Genomic DNA, 19,710 nt, shown 5'->3' with positions numbered 1-19,710 from the left:
TTTTGAAAAGAATGGAAGGTTAGATAGATTCTTTTTTAAATCTATGAATATTGAGTTGGTCTAGCATCATTTGTTGACGATTATCCTTCCTTCAATGAATTGCTCTTTCATCTTTGTCAAAATCATTTGGTCTTACTTCGAGGCTCTCTATTCTGTTCCATTAATCTATGTATCTATCCCTTCTCTAACACAATCCAGTCTGATTACTACAGTTACACAGTAGGTTTTTAGATCAAGTAGAGGAATTTCTCCTAACTGATTCTTCTTTCTCAAAATTCTTTTAGCTATCTAGGTTCTTTGCCTTTCCACATATATTTTAGAATAATCTTATCTATTACCATAGTCTGCTTGGGCTGCTATAAGAGAATAAACACACTGGGCGTTTTATAAGTAACAAAATTTTTTTAAATGTATTTTATTGATTTTTTATAGAGAGAAAGGGAGAGAGATAGAGAGTAAGAAACATCGATGAGAGAGAAACACCAATCAGCTGCCTCCTGCACATCCCCTACTGGGGATGTGCCCGCAACAAAGGTTCATGCCCTTGACCTGGGACCTTTCAGTCTACAGGGCGACGCTCTATCCACTGAGCCAAACCAGTTTCAGCGAGTAACAAAAATTTATTTCTCACAGTTCTGGAGGCTGGGAAGCCCAAGATCAAGGTGCTGGCAGATTTGGTGTCTGGTGAGAGTTTGCTTCCTGATTCATACAGCATCTTCTTGTTGTGTCCTTACATGGTGGGAGGAGAAGGGAGCTCTCTGGAGTTTCTGTCATGAGGGCACTAATCCCATTCATGACGGTTATGCCCTTCCCCATGACCTACCCAGCTTCCAAAGTTTCCTCCTCCACAAACCATCATTTTGGGGATTAGGTTTCAGCATATAAAATTTTTTTTGGCGGGGGGGGGGGTTAGAAACATTTAGTCTAGAGCATCTGTACTTACAAATATTTTTTTCTGAGTAAATCCCAAGTTTGAAAAATCAATTACATATTCAATTAAATGAATAAGTCACATATTTCTATCTCTTAACTCCAGCCTTTCTCCTGAGATGCATATTTGAATATCCAACTAACCACTTGACAGCTACACTTCAGTATTTTGTTTTGAATATGTTAATTTTGAGATGCTCCTTTTATCTTCAAGTTTATCCTCTAGTCTTCTCCCTTTTAGAAAATGGCAACACTACTTAGCCAGATGCTCAAAACAAAACAAAACAAAACCTTCTTGTACTGGCTGGATGGCTCATTTGGTTAAAGTATCGTCCTCCTCTACACCAGAAGCTTGTTTGTTCAATTGCAAGTGAGAGTACCTACCTAGGCTGAGGGTGTGATCCATGCTCAGGGTGCCTGCATGTGTGTGTGTGTGTGTGTGTGTGTGTGTGTGTGTATGTGTGGCAAATGATCAATGTTTCTATCTCCCTTCCTTTCTCTCTAAGATCAATAAAAAACAGCATATTCTTGGGCAAGGATAATAAAACAATAACAAAAAACAAACAGAAGAGTTTTAGTGTCTTTAAATACACACACACAAGCACAGCAGAACATGTCTTTGTTAGTTTCAAAACATTTCAGGTTCTGGTGAAGTTGGCAGAATAGGTAAATGCAGTGCTCACAGTCTCCTACAACCACATCAGAAGCACCTGAAATATAGACGAACAGAAGTCCTAAAACTAAGGATACGCAGAAGAAGGCACATAAAGACTAGCAGGAGGGGCACAGAAGCAAAAGTTGCTGGCCCCACATCCATGTGTGGCAGGAAAAAATCGGGAGGGATATTTCATCATTGGAGATTCCTCCTGAGGAGCTGAGGAGCAAGGAGTCCCAGTCCCACACCAGGCCCCTCAGCCAGGGTTCCAGTGCCATGAAGAGAAGTGCCCATAATTTCTGGTTTTGAAAACCAGCAGGAACTGTGACTGATTGAAATGGAGGGCTTCAGGAGTCCCAGGTTTTCCTCTTAAATGGCCCATGCCCAGTGTTACTTGAACTCACTTGTTCTGAGCTCCAGTGTGTGTGGAGTAACAGCTCTAAAGGCTTTAGGGGAAGGGTTGGCGGGAAAGCTTTCTGCAAGACAGAAGTGCTGGCAGAGACCATTGTTCCTTTGCTGAGCCTTCACCCCACAGAGAAGGTGCCTTGTCTGAGACTCCATTCATCTAGCTAACACTGTTTGCTCCACTCTGGAGATTCCCTGAGACCCTGCCCCAACCAACTTTTGGACCCACCGAACTTTCCAGTGGCTCCTCCATACAAATGGTCTGTCTTGGCTCATGCTGCAAACTTTCCTAGAATTTCTCAAAGGTTCACAAACCCCCAACAAGTAACATCTGTCCTCAGTATGCTCCATACCTCTTGCTAAGTGGCCCCAGGCCCAGCACCAATAGCAGCTGGTCATGGGTTGCAGCTTGGCATTTCCCAGGCATCTCCAAACCCAGCACAGGTAACAGCCATCTGTAGATCTCTCTGTAGCTCCTGCGGAACAGGGCACTCGTGGCAAATGATCCCGGTCTGCACCTACTGAAAGGTCCCAGAGCCAGCGCATCCCGTAGACGGCTTCAGATCACACCAGAGCACCACCCAAGCACCCCCACAAATGACACACTTAAGGGGTGAACTCAGTGGGCAGTGGAACCCCTCTGAAGTGGAGTTGGCCCCTGCACAGCAGCTCCTCTGCTGCCATCTTGGGCAGTCCTCAAGCCAACTGACCTGAGGGTAAGTCCCTCCCAGTGATGTGCCAACAGAAATCAAGGCTCAGCTACAGCCGGAGGGTGCGCAAAGTCTCACAGGGTGAACCCCTGAAGCACCTCGTTTAGGTGACTGAGAAGTCTGAGTGGGCCACTGGGCCCTACAGGACACTTACTACATTAGGCCACTCAACCAGCAACTCTACCCAATACATAGAAACATACACAGGCAGCCAAAATTAGGAGATAAAGGAACAGTATGTCTCAAATGAGAAACAAAACAAAACAAACACACACACACACAAACCCCAGGACAAGATTGCAGAAAAAGAATTAAATAAAATCGAAGCAAGCAACAGATCAATGTTTCTCTTACATCAATGTGTGTTTCTCTCTCTCAAATCAATAAAAACATGTCCTCAGATGAGGATTAACAAACAAAAACACTTGTGAGCTCCAAGAGACAGCTTGTTTTGTCTGTGATGTTGTCTCCCCAAAGCTAGCTGTGTTCAGTTATCCATAACGCTTATTGAATGGGTGCATTAGAGAGGCATGACCCCCAAAGTACCAAACTACCTAAAAACAGTTATCTCTGAAAATCTCTGAAGTAAATAACTCCAAACTCTTACATCAAGGATTCCTTAAGGAAAAAAAAATTATTGCAAAACTTTCAAAGAATAGCACATGATTACCTTCCTTTTCAATCAGCCTCGGGTGATAGTCCGTGCTATTCCTCGGTGGATCTACATTTCTGTGGCATTTCTCATGGAGGTCAGCCGCGGAAACGTGGGTCTGGGCTGCCTTCACCTGGAGCTGTTTGTATTATTGACTTGCTCTCTGAACATTTAAATAATTTCTTCTTCCCAGCTCTTGGTCCACTCTCTCCCCTTCCTTCCTTGACTGAATTTTTCCTTGAGTGGGTTTACACTCTCTAGGTGGGAAAGCGTGGGGTTTTTTTTTGTTTTAACTATATTTTTATTGATTTCAGAGAGGAATGGAAAGGGAGAGAGAGAGAGATAGAAACATCAATGATGAGAATCATTGATAGGCTGCCTCCTGCATGCCCCCTGCTGGGGATTGAGCCCGCAACCCGGGCATGTGTCCTTGGCTGGAATCGAACTTTGACCCTTCAGTCCGCAGGCTGACACTCCATCCACTGAGCCAAACCAGGTAGGGCTGGGAAGCGTTTTGATGCTCTTATATTTCTGAATATACAACGACATCTGATCGCATGAAGTTTATTTTTATTTTTTAAAATATATTTTATTGATTTTTTACAGAGAGAAAGGGAGAGGGATAAAGAGTTAGAAACATCGACGAGAGAGAAACATCGATCAGCTGCCTCTTGCACATCCCACACTGGAGATGTGCCCGCAACCCAGGTACATGCCCCTGACCGGAACTGAACCCGGGACCCTTCAGTCCCCAGGCCGACGCTCTATCCACTGAGCCAACCGGTTAGGGCAAACCCCATGACATTTAAAGGGAGGGATTCTCCTGGCTCGTTCGCCAGCGCCCATGTGTCTCGCGGCTTGTTGCCTGCATGGCTGGTGCTCCTTAGGGATAATATGCTCCCCTCTCCAAGGGTAGCATGTCCGGCGGTGGGTTTGGAGGCGGGTGGGAGACGGGGGCGGCTGAAGGGGAGAAAGCATAGGCATACCTTGGCGTACAAATCCCAATTCCGCCCCAGCGACAAGTGGGGCAACCCTGAAAGCCCAAGGACTTCTTCAAACGCTGCCAGCCCCACCTGCTCCATGAGACATGCAGGTCCCATCTCATAGCCACGGGCCGCCCAGAGGGATGAGGGCGGCTGCGCGAGGACACGCGCCTGCGCACCTGCGCCCAGGAGCCCCAGGCCCCTGCTGGAGCACGCAGGTCCCGCCTTCCTGGGTAAACCAGCACTGCGCAGGCGCAGGCGCAGGCGCGAGCCAGTGGAGGGGGAGGGTCGCACGCGGGCCGGGCGGAAGGGAGGGGCCGGCGGCCATGGCGGAGGACAAGGCCTCCAGCGTGTTCCGTGGCCTGGCGGTGGCTGGTGGAGGCGAGAGTAGCGAGAGCGAGGATGACGGCTGGGAGATTGGGTATCTCGACCGGGCCTCTCAGGTAGCAGGGGAGGCTGTTTCTTCTCCGCGCCGAGGTCTGCCTCCCCGGCCCTGGAAGCCCCGGCCTCCTTGGGAACCCTCTTCCTTCCTCCCCTGTTTGCCCTTCCTCCTTCGTTTCTCCAGTGGGAGTACAGGCGCTGGGGTTGGAGAGAAACCCGCAGCGTGTTGGTCTGGTTTCCTTACTGTGCTTTCCATCGCCGGCGCCTCGCTAGGTTGTCCACGTGGTAGCTCGTCCCGTGGGCTCGGACCCGCCATTACCCGGCCCCTTTCGAGGTCATTTGAGACACGAATTCTTTGCAAACTTCGGGTGTCGCCCACCACCACCGTCCCGTCCCCCCTCCTCCCTCTTCCAAAACGATTTACCGGTTACGGTGGAAATGAAAACGTGTATAATTGTTTTTTTTTAAAGGTCTGCTTTTTTTAGAAATTAAAAGAACCGTGACCCACTGAAGACAAGAATGAAACGTTTAAGAAAGCGTTGACCACAGGCGATATTTCCTTGGTCCAGGAGCTCCTCAGTTCTGGTGAGAAATACGGGGTAGTTTCAGCCCAACACCATTGTCTAAGTTCACGGCTGTATCTGATTTTAAAAGGTGTGAGTTGCTTTTCTCAGGGGGTCACAGCGAATGTTAGTGGATCGAGTGTCCTGCAAATCTTTCTGACTCTGAGTTCTCTCTGCCTTTTCTTCCTCTAGTTTGAATGCCACCCTGTTACCTTCCATTAGTTCTTCCACCTCAAGACGCTTACTCTGACCAGTCCTACCCAACTAATACTGTTGTTGTTTTTTTTCTTTACTTTTTTCAGCATTTCTTAATCTATTAATATGTTTCTCAAGAGTTGATTCTAGTTAGGTACATCTCAGTTACGGTCTTCTCCTGTGCCTGGTGTGTGTGCGTGTGCGTGTGTGTATGTGTGTGTATGAGAGTGTGTGTGTGTGTAACATGAGGCCTGGGGTAGGAATCAGAATATCTGGGTATCTGTCCCAGCTGTATTGACTGCAGTGTGGTTCCCTGGAAACGTCATTTAAACTTCCAGAGCATCAATTTCTTTGTGTCAAGCATCATAATGCTGGCCCTGGGTCCCATGACATTTTATTTTCCGTGGATCAAATACTATTTTTAGGAATTGCCTTGACGTAGAAATGTGAGTCGTTGATCATAATGATTGAAATTATCCAAACGAACACCAGGCATTTACCATTGGAGTGGAGGTGTGGGGGTGGGTGGAGGATTGAGCAAAAAAGAAAGAGAGAGAGAACTCATAGACATAGACAGCAGTGTGGTGATGTAGGGGGCAGGGATAGAGAACGTGGAAAATGCATGGAGGCGGTAAATGGTGATGGAAAATAGAAAATAAAAACATTCACACACAAAAGAGTTAAATAATATTGTATATAGAAAAACGTTTGTCTTCTACACTAGAGATGCCTCATTGTATAGTGGAAAGGAAGTCATTTTGTTAACAGTACAGCTCTGGGTTTGAGTACTAGCCCTGCCATGGGTGGCTCTGTAATTTTGACCAAGTTACCAAACATTCCTAAGCTTCAATCCCCCACCCCCTTTTCAATGGGATACATTTTATAAAGATATTTTTCAGGGAGGGATGTTAAAATGAGATAATACATTAATAAAGTTATTAGAACAATAGGCATTAGGTAAATATTAGCTGTTATAACAAAAAAGTTTTATGTGAATTTGTGGACAATGGAACTTGAGTTGTAAGTGAAGAATGAAATTCGAATAATTAAACAGGGCCTACTACCTAACATAAGCACATGCAAAGAATGCACATAGTGTTGGATGTGATGTATTGTCTTTCTCTGACTTATTTCACTTAGCACAATGCCCCGAGATACATCATTCCTGTTGTTGCTGAAGGGAAAATTTTGTTATTTTTTATGGCTAAGCAATGTTCTATGTAGTTGTTCTTTTTTTTAAACATTTCTTTTTTTTCTTTCCTTTTTTAAATATATTTTATTGTTGTTTTTTTTACAGAGAGGAAGAGAGAGGGATAGAGAGTTAGAAACATCGATGAGAGAGAAACATCGATCAGCTGCCTCCTGCACACTCCCTATTGGGTATGTGCCCACAACCAAGGTACATGCCCTTGACTGGAATTGAACCTGGGACCATTGAGTCCGCAGGCCAACACTCTATCCATTGAGCCAAACCGGTTAGGCGGGTTATGTAGTTCTTCTTTATTCATGCATCTGTTGATGGACATTCATGTAGCTTCCTTATCTTGCCAATTATAAATAATGTAGCAGTGAAAATATGTGTGCATATGTGTTTTCAAATTTGTTTTGGGATTAATTCAGACAAAATACCCAGAAAAGGAAATGCTGTGTCCTTTCTTGTCTCTTGTTATAGTCTTTGTTTTAAAGTTTGTTTTGCCTGGTATAAGTATTGCTACTTCAGTTTTGCTTGTTTTCATTTCATGAAATACCTTTTTCCATTCCTTTACTTTTCTTTCTTTTTTTTCTAACATATTTTTTTAAATTGATTTCAGAGAGAGGAAGGAAAAGGGAGAAAGAGATAGAAACATTAATGATGAGAGAGAATCTCCTATTGACTGCCTCCTGCATGCACCCGACTGGGTGGGGATTGAGCCTTCAACCCAGTCATGTGCCCTTACCAAGAATCAAACCATGAATATTTGGTTCATGGGTCCATGCTCAACTACTGAGCCACACCGGTTGGACCCTCCTTTTACGTTTCAATCTGTGTGTGTCTTTTGATCTGAAGTGATTTACTTGTAGGCAACATATGCAATGGTCTTGTTTGGTCAGCCAGTCAGCCACCCCATGTCTTTTGATGGGAGCATTTAATACATTTACATTTAAAGTAATTGTTGATAGATATGTATAGTTATTGCCATTTATTATAAATATTTATTTCCTTCTTAATGAAGTCCGTTTAACATTTCTTATAATACTGGCTTATTGTTGAAGTCCTTCAACTTCGTCTTGTGTGGGAAGCTCTTTATCTTTGATTCTAAATGATAGCCTTATGGTTAGAGTAATCTTGATTGTAGGTCCTTTCTTTTCATCACTTTGAATATTTCTTACCAGTCCTTTCTGGCCTGCAAAATTTTTGTTGAAAACTTAGCTGAAAGTCTTGTGGGATCTCCCTTGTAAGTAACTACCTGCCTTTGTCTTGCTGGTTTTAAGATTCTCTTTGTCTTTAATATTTGGCATTTAATGTATGTGTCTTGGTGTTGGCCTCTTTGGGCTCATCTTCTTAAGGACTCTTTGTACTTCTTGGACTTGTATGTCTATTTTCTTCACCAGTTTAGGGAAGTTTTCTGTCATCATTTCTTCGAATATTTATCAGTCTGTTGCTCTCTCTCTTCTCTGATACCTCTGTGATAAGAATGTTGTTATGCTTGACATTGTCCAAGTTTCCTCAGACCATCCTAATTTTTTTATTCTTCTTGTGTGTGTTTCCTTTCTTTTTTTTCTTTTTGCTGTTGCAAGTGCCTGTTTTTCGCTACCTTGTATTCCACATTGCTAATTTGATCCTCCACTTCATCTAATCTACTATTAATTCCATCTAATGTATTCATTTCCTTTTTTGTAATCTTCATTTATGAGGGTTCCTTTTTATGTTTTCTCTCTTCTTTTTTATGTGTTTTATCTCTTTGTTGAAGTTCTAAGTTCCTCTCTTCTTTCCCTAAATTCGCTGATCATTCTTATAACCAGTGTTTTGATCTCTATATCTGGAAGATTGCTTGCTTCAGTTTTATTTAGTTCTTTTCCTAGAGTTTTATTAGGTTCTTTCATTTGGGACATGTTTCATTGACTCATTGTTCTGATTGCCTTCCTGTGATTGTTTCTATGTATTAGGCAGAGCAGCTACATCTCTCAGTCTTGGTAAAGTGGCCTTATGTGTTAGGTGTCCAATGAGGCCCAGCAGCACAGTCTTCATGGTCACTTGATTAGGATCCTCCATGTGTTTCTTCCATATGAGTTATGTGTGCCCGCTTTGATTGAGGTTGGCACCTTAATGGGAGGGATTGAACCTCAGGTGATTGGTTGTGATTATTGGCAGTTAAGGAGCTGTTGTGAAGAGGCTGACCTTACTAAGATTCATCTTAATGGGGCTCTAGTGCTGGCTGAGACTACCCTTTTAGTGTGTGGTTGGTAGAATTGTTTGTGCAGTGCACTGGTGTGGTCTGAAGCTGGCCACCAGGTGTATCGGTTCTGGACCTTTTGGAAAGGGTTCTGGGGCAGGCCAAGGTCAGCTGCTGCCTGTACCTGCCCACGACCACTTGGTTTGAGCTAAAGAGTGACCTGAGGATGTTTCCCACTTATGATTGGCATGGAGGTCCCTGGAGGATGCTAAGCTGTGAACTGAGGTTGACTGCCTCTAATGCTGGGCTTGGAGCTGTTTATTAAGAGGACTAGAGGCCCAGTGCATGAAATTCATGCACTGTGGAGGGGGGTGTCCCTCAGCCCAGCCTGCACCCTCTCCAATCTGGGACCCCTCGTGGGATGTCTGACTACCTGCAGTCGGACATCCCTCTCACAATCCGGGACTGCTGGCTCCCAACCCTTCGCCTGCCTGCCAATCTGATCACCCCCTAACCACTCCCCTGCCGGCCCCATCGCCCCCAACTGCCCTCCCCTGCCAGCCTGGTCACCCCCAACTGCCCTCCCCTGCAGGCCTGGTCACCCCCAGCAGCCCTCCCTTGCTGGCCTAATCACCCACAACTGCCCTCCCCTTCCGGTCATCTTATGGCTCTGGGTGCTGCCATATTTGAGGGTGGGGCATTGAATTACCATATTTCCTCCTTGACTGTGGGTGCCCCCATCTTTGTGACAGTGTGAGGGTCAATTAGCATATTCCCTCATTATTAGATAGGATAAGAGGCTGCTGTTTGGGGTTGTATACCTTTGAGAGATTTTAGGAAAGACGAGCACGAGCCAAGATAGGCCATTTGTATAGAAAAGCCATTGGAATTTACTTGAGTGGGCCCCAAATTTGGGAATGTTGGGGTCTCAGGGACTCATCAGGATGAGGCAAATGTTGTCAGCCAGGTTGATGGAGACTCAAACAGATAGGGCACCCATCAGTGTGTGCAGGCTAAGTTGGGCAAGGGCTCAACAAAGGAACTCTGTCTGGGAGAAAGCTACCCCTACAGCTCTTGTCCTGAAGCCAGACAATTCACTTCCTGCACATCTGTCCCTGGTACCTTGAACTGCTGCCCCAGTGCTGGAGTTCAGTGTGAGTGAGTCTCTCAGTGAATATGTGTGTGGGCCCTTTAAGAGGAACATTTGGGACTACAGCAGCCTATTTTCTCACTCAATCACAATCTTTGCTGGTTTTCACAGCCAGAAGTTACGGTGACTTCTTTTCCTAATACTAGAACCCTGGGCTGGGTGGCCTGGTGAGGGGTTGCTCCGAAAGGGGGACCTCTGCATGTGAAATAGCTCTCTGGATTTTGAACCACCACACATGGATGTGGGACTAGCCCCCTCCTACCTATCTGCCTGTGGCTTCTTAAGTATACCCTTAGCATTGGCTACATTTTCAAATTGGTTTTTACTTATATTTCGTCTGTTAGGTCTTTAATTTTTTCTGTTCCATGTAGACTTTTTTAATCTTGTGGAAAATGGCATTGACTTAATATTTAATGATTAGCTTTCTATATAAGTACATAAAGATCTATTTTGTTGTTTTATTTTTTCTTATGTTTAAAAATTCTTTTTTATTTTCCCTCCAGTGGGACTAATAGTCAAAACATGATAACTTGAGCCTGGCCGGAGTTGCTCAGTGGTTGAGCATTGACCTATGAACCAGGAGGTCACAGTTCGATTCCTTGTCAGGGCTCATGCCCGGGTTGTGGTCTTGTTCCTCAGGTTGGGGGGTGGGGAGACAGGGGGGAATGCAAGAGGCACTGGATAAATGATTCTCTCTCGTCATTGATGTTTGAGTCGCTCTCTCCCTTCCTCTATGAAATTAACTAAAGCATATTTTTTTTTTTAATAATGTCAGCTTGAAAACCATTTTTAAATTAACACAAATCACATCTTACGTTTCTCTTGGATCTTGCTATTGGCAATACTTAGCGCATTGTTTTTTGTCTAGCAAATATGGGAATTTAATACTGTCTTATTTATTGGGGTCTTAGAATTTGTTTCTGGGGTGATGTTTTTTAGTTTTTAAAGGAAACATGTATTGAATGTAATCTGTGTACTGGTTATTGTGTTAATTGCTTTTAAGTGTGTTATTTAATATATTCCTTACAACTAGAGATAGGTGCTATTTTATTTGTACATAAAAGAAAATTGGCATGAGAGCATTTAAGTCTTTGAGTGCAGCAGAGGTTTAATCTGAACAGGATCTACCATTGGAATGAAATTATATTTTCCATTTTCTCTGTATTTGGGATTATATTACATATTTTCTCATTGTTGCAAAACACATGTCTGTGTTACATTGCCGTATGTCTTTGGGTTTTTCCCTCCCTTTCCCTAAATTGTTGTAGGTAATTGAATATTTGGGTTTAAAAAGTCTACAGATTGCAATGGGAAGCACTATATGAACAGAAAAACATTGTTACTTTAATTTGACATAATATTTAGCCCTGAAAACAAGGTAGCCTGTGATCAACTTAAGTGAAACTTGGCAATTGTGCCAAAGTATGGATTTAACATTCCTTTTTTATTTGCAATGGTAATCTACACTTCTACACTAATAAAAGAGAAACATGGTAATTGGCGTATGACCGCTACCCTTCCCATTGGCTAATCAGCGTATCCTTATGCAAATTAACTGTCAGCCAAGATGGCGGCCGGCAGCCAGGCACTGAAGCGAGCAGGGAGGCTTGCTTCCTCCAGGGACTGCAGACTCCAACGTTCCCCGCCTCACTTGCCGGCCTCTCAACTGCAACTCTAAGCAACTATTACTATGTTGCAAATAAGAAGCTAAACAAAACCGGCTTTCAGTCAGCCCCGGACCGCAACATTGTATCCATGTTTTCAGCAGCGAGGCCTCAGAGCTAAAGCTGGCCCAGAATAAAAAAAAAAGAGAAAACAAGGAGCGGTTGGGAGCTTTTAGTCAACTGCCAGCGGGATAACAGCCCTCAGCCCCTCAGCCAGACTGGCCAGGCACCCCAGTGGGGACCCCCACCCTGATCCAGGACACCCTTCAGGGCAAACCAGCCAGCCCCCACCCATGCACCAGGCCTCTATTCTATATAGCAAAAGGGTAATATGCCTCCCGGCACCGGGATCAGTGGAGCAACGAGGCCTCCCGGTACCGGGATCAGCGTGACAGGGGGCAGCGCCCAATCCCCCTGATCAGCCCTGCTCTGTGCCTAATGGGGGGGAGCTCCCCAATCCCCCGATTGCCCTGTGGCTCTGTGTTTGACAGGGTGCAGCGCACCAACACCCTGATTGGCCCTGCTCTGTGTGTGACAGTGTGCGGCGCCCCAATACCCCCCCCCATGGGCCCTGCTCTGTGCCTGACAGGGGGGAGCTCCCCAATCCCCTGATTGCCCTGTGGCTCTGTGTTTGACAGGGTGCGGCGCACCAACCCCCTGATCGGCCCTGCTCTGTGTGTGACAGGGTGCGGTGCCCCAATACCGCCCCCCCCCCCCACGGGCCCTGCTCTGTGTGTGACAGGGTAGAGCCATAACCTCTCCATTGGCCCTGCCCTGAGTGTGACAGTGGCGGTGCCCCAACCCCCTGATCGGCCCTGCTCTGTGGGTAATAGAGGGCGGCGGCCCAACCCCCCTCCACGGGCCTTGCTCTGTGTGTGACAGGGTAGAGCCATAACCTCCCCATTGGCCCTGCCCTGAGTGTGACAGGGTGCAGCACCCCAGCCCCCTGATCTTCCCTGCTCTGTGTGTGACAGGAGGCAGTGCCCCAGAACCCCTATCGGCCCTACTCTGTGAGTGACAGGGGGGAGCTCCTCAACCCCCTGATGGGCCCTGCTCTGTGAGTGACAGGGGGCAGCGCTCCAACCCCCCTGATGGGCCCTGCTCTGTGAGTGACAGGGGGCAGCGCCCCAACCCCCTGATCGGCCCTGCTCTGTGAGTGACAGGGAGCAGCGCCCCAACCCCCTGATTGGCCCTGCTCTGTGAGTGACAGAGGGCAGCGCCCCAACCCCCTGACCGGCCCTGCTATGTGCGTGACGGGGTGGCGCCGCAACCTCCCCATCAACCCTGCCTTGAGTGTAACAGGGGGCGGTGCCCCAACCCCCCAATCAGTCTACCCTGAAAGTGACTGAGGGTGGCATTGCAACCTCCTGATCCGCCCTGCTCTGTGCATGACGGGGTGGCGCCCCAACTCCCCAATCGGCCCGGTTCTGAGCCTGACCAGGGGCTGCAGTTAGAGATTGGGCCTGCCCTCTGCCACCCGGGAGCAGGCCTAAGCCAGCAGGTCGTTTTCTCCCGAGGGGTCCCCGACTGTGAGAGGGCACAGGCCGGGCTTGGGGACCCCCCCCCGCAGTGCACAAATTTTTGTGCACCGGGCCTCTATTGTGGTAATAAAAGATAGTATAAATTATGAAAGTCTAAAAGGTTTCTATTAGATTATTAAATACATGATAAAATTTGAAACCTCCTTCAATCTTGCCTTAAATTTAGAATTGACATTTGTATTGTTGGAGACTTTTAAAAGTATATATAATAAACATTTCTGGATTTAGGAATTAGGTGGGTTTTCTTCCTAGTTTGCTGACACATTTTTTTAAATAAATAAAAAAATTCATTACACTTAGAAGGCAGTTTTCCTGGCAGAAGAGGGTGTTCTATTGAGATTGCTCAGTCACGAGGTAAAGGTTTTGTAAAATGATGTGACACTTTAATTTCAATAGGTGTTTTATTAGTGTTGATAAGACAGCACACATTAACTAATGTCCGAGGTTTTTACGTAATCATTGTGCGATCATTAACTTGTCAAATGTTAATGCCCATTTTAACAAATAGAAAATACCCTGGGAAAAATGTTGCTTTCTTTCTCTGAAGAGAAATTTAGTTATAAATGTCACTGAAGCAGTTTGGTAGATTGAGGCCTAATTTTGTATTATAATGTTATCTTGTTTTTTAGTTATGAGGAATTAAGTGATATATCTTTGTTGAAGTCACACAAATATTTTCAGAAAGGGTTTGTTAATAGCTTATTTAGAAAACATTACTAGAAATGGTGATTTTTCTGATTTTTTTCCTGTATTTTTTCCAATAAATTGCCTGTCCATATCCTATGCTCATTGTTTTATTTACCTGTTTTCCTTATGTACCTTTAGGAGCTGATCTTAACTTTGTTAGCAGTTTTACATGTTTGCAGACAATTAGGAATATCTTAGTGTAACTTTACATGAAGAGGGCATAGCATTCATATTGCTGTTTATGTACCTGGAAATCTACTTGTTCCTTTTGAAAGCACAGAATGGAGATGAAGGAAGTCCTTCGCAAAGGCACAGAAGTGAAGTCTTAACATTTAAAAAAAGAAAGAAAACTACCTTCCAGATTCTGACTTGACTTTTTGACTTACTGGTGTCTAGAACCAGTGGTAAGTTGTGTGCTGGCATTTATTCTCTTTCATTGTGGTCACATGGGCATATATAACTTCAAGGGAGTGAGAAAGTATAATCTTCCTGTTTTCACAGAAGTGAAATCAGTAATAATGGTGGACAGTCCTGACTATTTACCACCTAAATATATTTTCTTCATGACCACAATAATTGTATTTCTTTTTACTATGTGGTTAAAGCAATAACTAATTTGAAAATAAATTTGCACCAAGAAACATTATTTATCGCAAATTATTTCATTTACTCTTATATATAATTTGTCCCAAATTGGTTCTTTCTTTGTAATGTCTGTTAGATTCATTGCAGTTTTGATATTGTAATCCTTTAGGGCAGGGGTGTGGTACATCCAGCCTGTGGGCTGTCAGGAGGCCCTGGAAATCATTTAGTCAGACCCTGCCAATGCATTAGGGGTGAGTTAACAATGTTTTACCAAATAGAGCAGGCTAATTTTTAAGGTGATAATTTTGTATGGCCTATGAATGATAATATAAATGGCCCTTGGCAGAAAAAAAATTCTACACCCTGCTTTAGGGGTTACTTTTATAGCCCCCTAATATTTTTTAAAATATGTATTTTATTGATTTTTTACAGAGAGGAAGGGAGAAGGGTAGAGATTCAAAATGCTGACACGCTGAGCTCAAAAGGTTCGACATCACTGGTCTAAGAGAAGACTAATTTGCTGTTTTGTCAATGCGGTTTCAATTAACCCTTGGATGAGACCCACAACACATGGGATGGTGTGAGATCTCATCACTGTAGCTCCTAATCAAAGGGGTGAATGTGGACACCATTGCTCTAGTGCAGTGGTTCTCAACCTTCTGGCCCTTTAAGTACAGTTCCTCATGTTGTGATGACCCCCAACCATAAAATTATTTTCCTTGCTACTTCATAACTGTAATGTTGCTACTGTTCCGAATTGTAATGTAAATATCTGATATGCAGGATGTATATTCATTGTTACAAATTGAACATAAAGCATAGTGATTAATCATAAAACAATATGTAAAAGTTGTCCCAAAGTCACAAGAAGAAGTAATTTTGATAGAAAACACAGGTTTATAATTCAAAATTGTAAATTTCTTATTGATTCATAAAGTATACCATATAGGGTTATGTATGGAATAGCATATCGGGCAAATGGCCTCAATGGCTTCACTGGCACATACGCACTCTTTTTTTTTTTTTTTTGTAATATACTTTATTGATTTTTTTACAGAGAGGAAGGGAGAGGGATAAAGAGTTAGAAACATGGATGAGAGAGAAACATCTATCAGCTGCCTCCTGCACACTCCCCACTGGGGATATGCCCGCCACCAAGGTACATGCCCTTGACCAGAATGAAACCTGCGACCCTTGAGACCGCAGGCTGAAGCTCTGTCCACTGAGCCAAATCGGTCAGGGCACATACGCACTCTTGTGTTGAAGTTTTCCATGACCGTTTTACATAAATGTGGCTGAATTTTGTTGATACAGTGCTCAATTTCCTCCATGAAGACGTGGGTGGTCATGGGCTTGTTGGAATAAACCTTAGAATTCAAAAAACCCCAAAGAAAAAAGTCCAACGTCGTTAAATCCCATGATCTGGGTGGCCAATTCTGATCACCAAAACGGGAAATTACACCACCAGGAAATGACTCCTGCAGTAATTGAATTGTTTCTCGGGCGTATGTGGCAGCAAAGCCATGGAGGCCATTTACCCGATATGCTATTTCATACATAACCCTACACTGTATACTTTATGACTCAATAAAAAATTTACAATTTTTTATCATAAACCTGTGTTTTCTATCAAATTTACTTTTTGGGACACTCTTTAATTATATGTGTTTACTGATGGTCTTAGGCAACCCCTGTGAAAGGCTTGTTTGATCCCCAAATGTGTCACGAGCCACAGGTTGAGAACTGCTACTCTAGTGCATCAGAGAAAGGACCCTCAATCCCAGGTTCCAGCTCACTCATCAGGTAAAGCTGCCAATGCCTTAGGGCAGTGGTTCTCAACCTGTGGGTCGCCACCCCTTTGGCGGTTGAACGACCCTTTCACAGGGGTCGCCTAAGACCATCCTGCATATCAGATATTTACATTACGCTTCATAACTAGCAACATTACAGTTATGAAGTAGCAACGAAAATAATTTTAGGTTAGGGTCACAATATAAGGAACTGTATGTAAAGGGCCAGAAGGCTGAGAACCACTGCCTTAGGGCCTTAGTGATGGTCTGTGTGCTGTGTTGTCAGGGATGAATGTGCAGCACTGGCCCACATCTTCCTCCTCCTGCCTGTTCTCCCAGGTCACCCTGCTGCCGGCATCTAGCTGTTCACCATCCCTTTAGCTGCATCTTAAGGAGAGTTAACAAGTGCTGGTTCTAGAAAATATAATTAATCCACCACATTCCTGTTCACACCTCTATGGATAGGTGGTCAAATATCCTATCTAATAAAAGACAAAAAGGGTAATTGATGGTACCTTTGCTACGCTTCCCATTGGTTAATCAGGGTGATATGCAAATTAACTGCCAACAAAGATGGTGGTTAATTTGCATACATAGGCTCCAAGCCCCCAAGTCAAATTGCCCCGAAGCCAGCCGAGCAGCCAGGCCTCCTGGCCACGGCGCCAAGCATATCCGCAAGGCCTCCCAGCCCCAGGATCAGTGGAGCTGCAAGGCCTCCCCGCCCCAGGATCAGCAGAGCCGCAAGGCCTGATAGCTGGGGTGGGGCTCTGACCTGAGCCCAGCCAGAGCAAAGGCCTTGGTCCTGGGTGCCAGAGGAAAACTGGTGCCAGCAGCCAAGGGAAGGGAAGGCCTATTGCACAAATATCTTTATGCAACAGGCCTCTAATCTATATAATAAAGAGGTAATATTCTAATTTGTCCATTACGGTGTCCCAGTCACAACTAGTCTGTGGGCAGGGCCGGGGCGGGCACTTCTGCCCCCAGCACTAACATCAAGTTGCCTGGGTGCATCCCCATTCAGCACTGATATGATGCTGGGGGGGTGGGAGGGGGGAGTGGGGAGGCTGGGCTTGGCGGGGGACCTCAGGCCACATCCCCTGCTCTGACTCTGGGCCAGGAGACCTCAAGTTGCACCCCCCGCGCCAGCACTGTGCCGGGGGACCTCAGGCCAGGCCCTTGGCCCACAGGGCTTGATGGGGAACTTCAGGCCATGCTGCCCGCCCTGGCTCCAGGCTAGAAGACTTCAGACTGGGCCCCCTGCCCTGGTGCCAAGCCGGGAGACCTCAGACTGCGCCCCCCACCCCAACACTGGTCCGGGGGACCTCAGGCCATGCCCCTCACCCGGCGAGGCTTGATAAGAACCTCAGGCGGTGCCCCCTGCCTGGTGGGGTTTGATGGGGAACCTCAGGCCGCATCCCCCACCCCGGCACCAGGCTGGGAGGCTTGAGGCTGTGCCCCCACCTGGAGTGGCTTCTCAGGGGTGTGGTCAGCTGGGTCTAGGTCTCACCCAGTGGGGATGTGGCCGGCTGGGTCTGGGTCTCCTGCATTTTCGAAGTGCATGAGGGTGGTGGGCAGGGACTTGACTCTAGGTCCCACAGCATGCCCCAGACTCGGACAGGAGGGAAATTTTATATACATTTTACTAATTTCTTTCATCTCTGGCACTTCTATTATAGAGAAACGGCAAATAGCAATATTAAAATATTTCTTCTCATTAATTCTCTTTTAATGTGCATGAATTTCATGCACTGGGCCACTAGTGTTATAACTGATGAGCCAAGGGGATAGAGCATCAGAATAACCTATACCCCTGGGGGAGGAGGTGTCTTCCAGTTCTCAGGGACTGAGTGTCTTGGGGAAACAAGGAAGAGAAGACCTCTTCACCAGGTTGGACCACACTGCTGCTTGAGGAAGTATTGGCTTCCCCAGGGATTCTAGCTTCAGCCCAGCTTTTCTTGTCTCTGGCCCTTCTTATTTGTATATAAATACTTGACTATTTACACTATAATTCCTTACCTTAAGGCTAGAGTTAGCTATGAATTGATACATTCAAATGCATGCTTTAGTAACTATACTAATAAAAGCCTAGGTCAGGGGTAGGCAGCCTTTGTGTGAGTTCATGCCAAAACCAGCAAAATCTCTGCCTCAAAATTCTTCTGCCTGCCAACCCTAATTTTTTTAGAACATGTTACACCTACTTGATATCTCTTAAGGTGTACGTATGTGAAGAACCTTGAAGAAATAATAAAATTCAATCGAGCGACAAAAACACAGTATATGATGATGAAAAATACATTTATTTTTTTAAATTAAATCTTTATTGTTCAGATTATTACATTAGTTACTCTTTTTTCCCACCATAACCTCCCTCCACCCAGTTCCCACACCACCCTCCGCCCTCACTCCCCACCAACTGTCCTCATCCATAGGTGCACGATTATTGTCCAATCTCTTCCCGCACCCCCCACAACCCTTCCCCCCCGCCCCAAGAGTAGTCAGTCCATTCCATTTCTATGTCCCTGCTTCTATTATAATCACCAGTTCATACTGTTCATCAGATTATTTATTCACTTGATTTTTAGATTCACTTGTTGATAGATGTGTATTTGTTGTTCATAAGTTGTATCTTTACCTTTTTCTTCTTCTTCCTCTTAAAGGATACCTTTCAGCATTTCATATAATACTGGTTTGGTGGTGATGAACTCCTTTAGCTGTTTCTTATCCGTGAAGCTCTTTTTTTAATTTTTTTATTGCTTAAAGTATTACAAAGGGTATTACATAGGTGTCCCTTTTTTTCCCCTGCCCTGACAATCCCCTGGCCTCCCCACCCCGCCAGTGTCTTCTACCCATTGGTTATACTTATATGCATGCATACAAGTCCTTCGGTTGATCTCTTACCCCCTCCCTCCTGCCCCCCAACCCTCCCTGGCCTTCCTGCTGCAGTTTGACAATCAGTTTGAGGCAGCTCTGCCTCTGTATCTATTATTGTTCAAAAGTTTGTAATGGTCTCTATTATCCATGAATGAGTGAGATCATGTGGTATTTTTCCTTCATTGACTGGCTTATTTCACTTAGCATAATGCTCTCCAGTTCCATCCATGCTGTTGCAAATGCTAAGAGGCCTTCCTTTTTTACAGCAGCATAGTATTCCATCATGTAGATGTACCACAGTTCTCTAATCCATTCATCTACTGATGGGCACTTAGGCTGTTTCCAGATCTTAGCTATGGTGAATTGTGCTGCTATGAACATAGGGTGCATAGAACCTTTCTGATTGGTGTTTCTGGTTTCTTGGGATATATTCCTAGAAGTGGGATCACAGGGTCAAATGGGAGTTCCATTCTTAGTTTTTTGAGGAAACTCCATAGTGTCTTCCATAGTGGCTGCACCAGACTGCATTCCCATCAGCAGTGCATGAGTGTTCCTTTTTCTCCACATCCCCTCC

General features: G+C 45.1%; 1 long non-coding RNA gene across 1 annotated transcript; it reads left to right on the top strand.

Moving 5' to 3' along the window:
- Positions 1–5,222: 5,222 nt before the first annotated feature.
- On the top strand, positions 5,223–14,982 carry LOC139016758 (uncharacterized). The gene is made up of 3 exons (XR_011472710.1): positions 5,223–5,301; positions 14,171–14,294; positions 14,908–14,982. It is a non-coding gene; the product is annotated as an uncharacterized lncRNA (long non-coding RNA).
- The last annotated feature ends 4,728 nt before the right edge of the window (positions 14,983–19,710 follow it).

Source organism: Myotis yumanensis, unplaced genomic scaffold (assembly GCF_028538775.1).
Source record: "Myotis yumanensis isolate MYYU_CA2020_CCGP unplaced genomic scaffold, mMyoYum1.0.hap1 SCAF_9, whole genome shotgun sequence".
Lineage (NCBI taxonomy): Eukaryota > Metazoa > Chordata > Mammalia > Chiroptera > Vespertilionidae > Myotis > Myotis yumanensis.
Note: the sequence above shows the minus strand (reverse complement) of the source record. Positions and strands in the feature narration are given on the sequence as shown.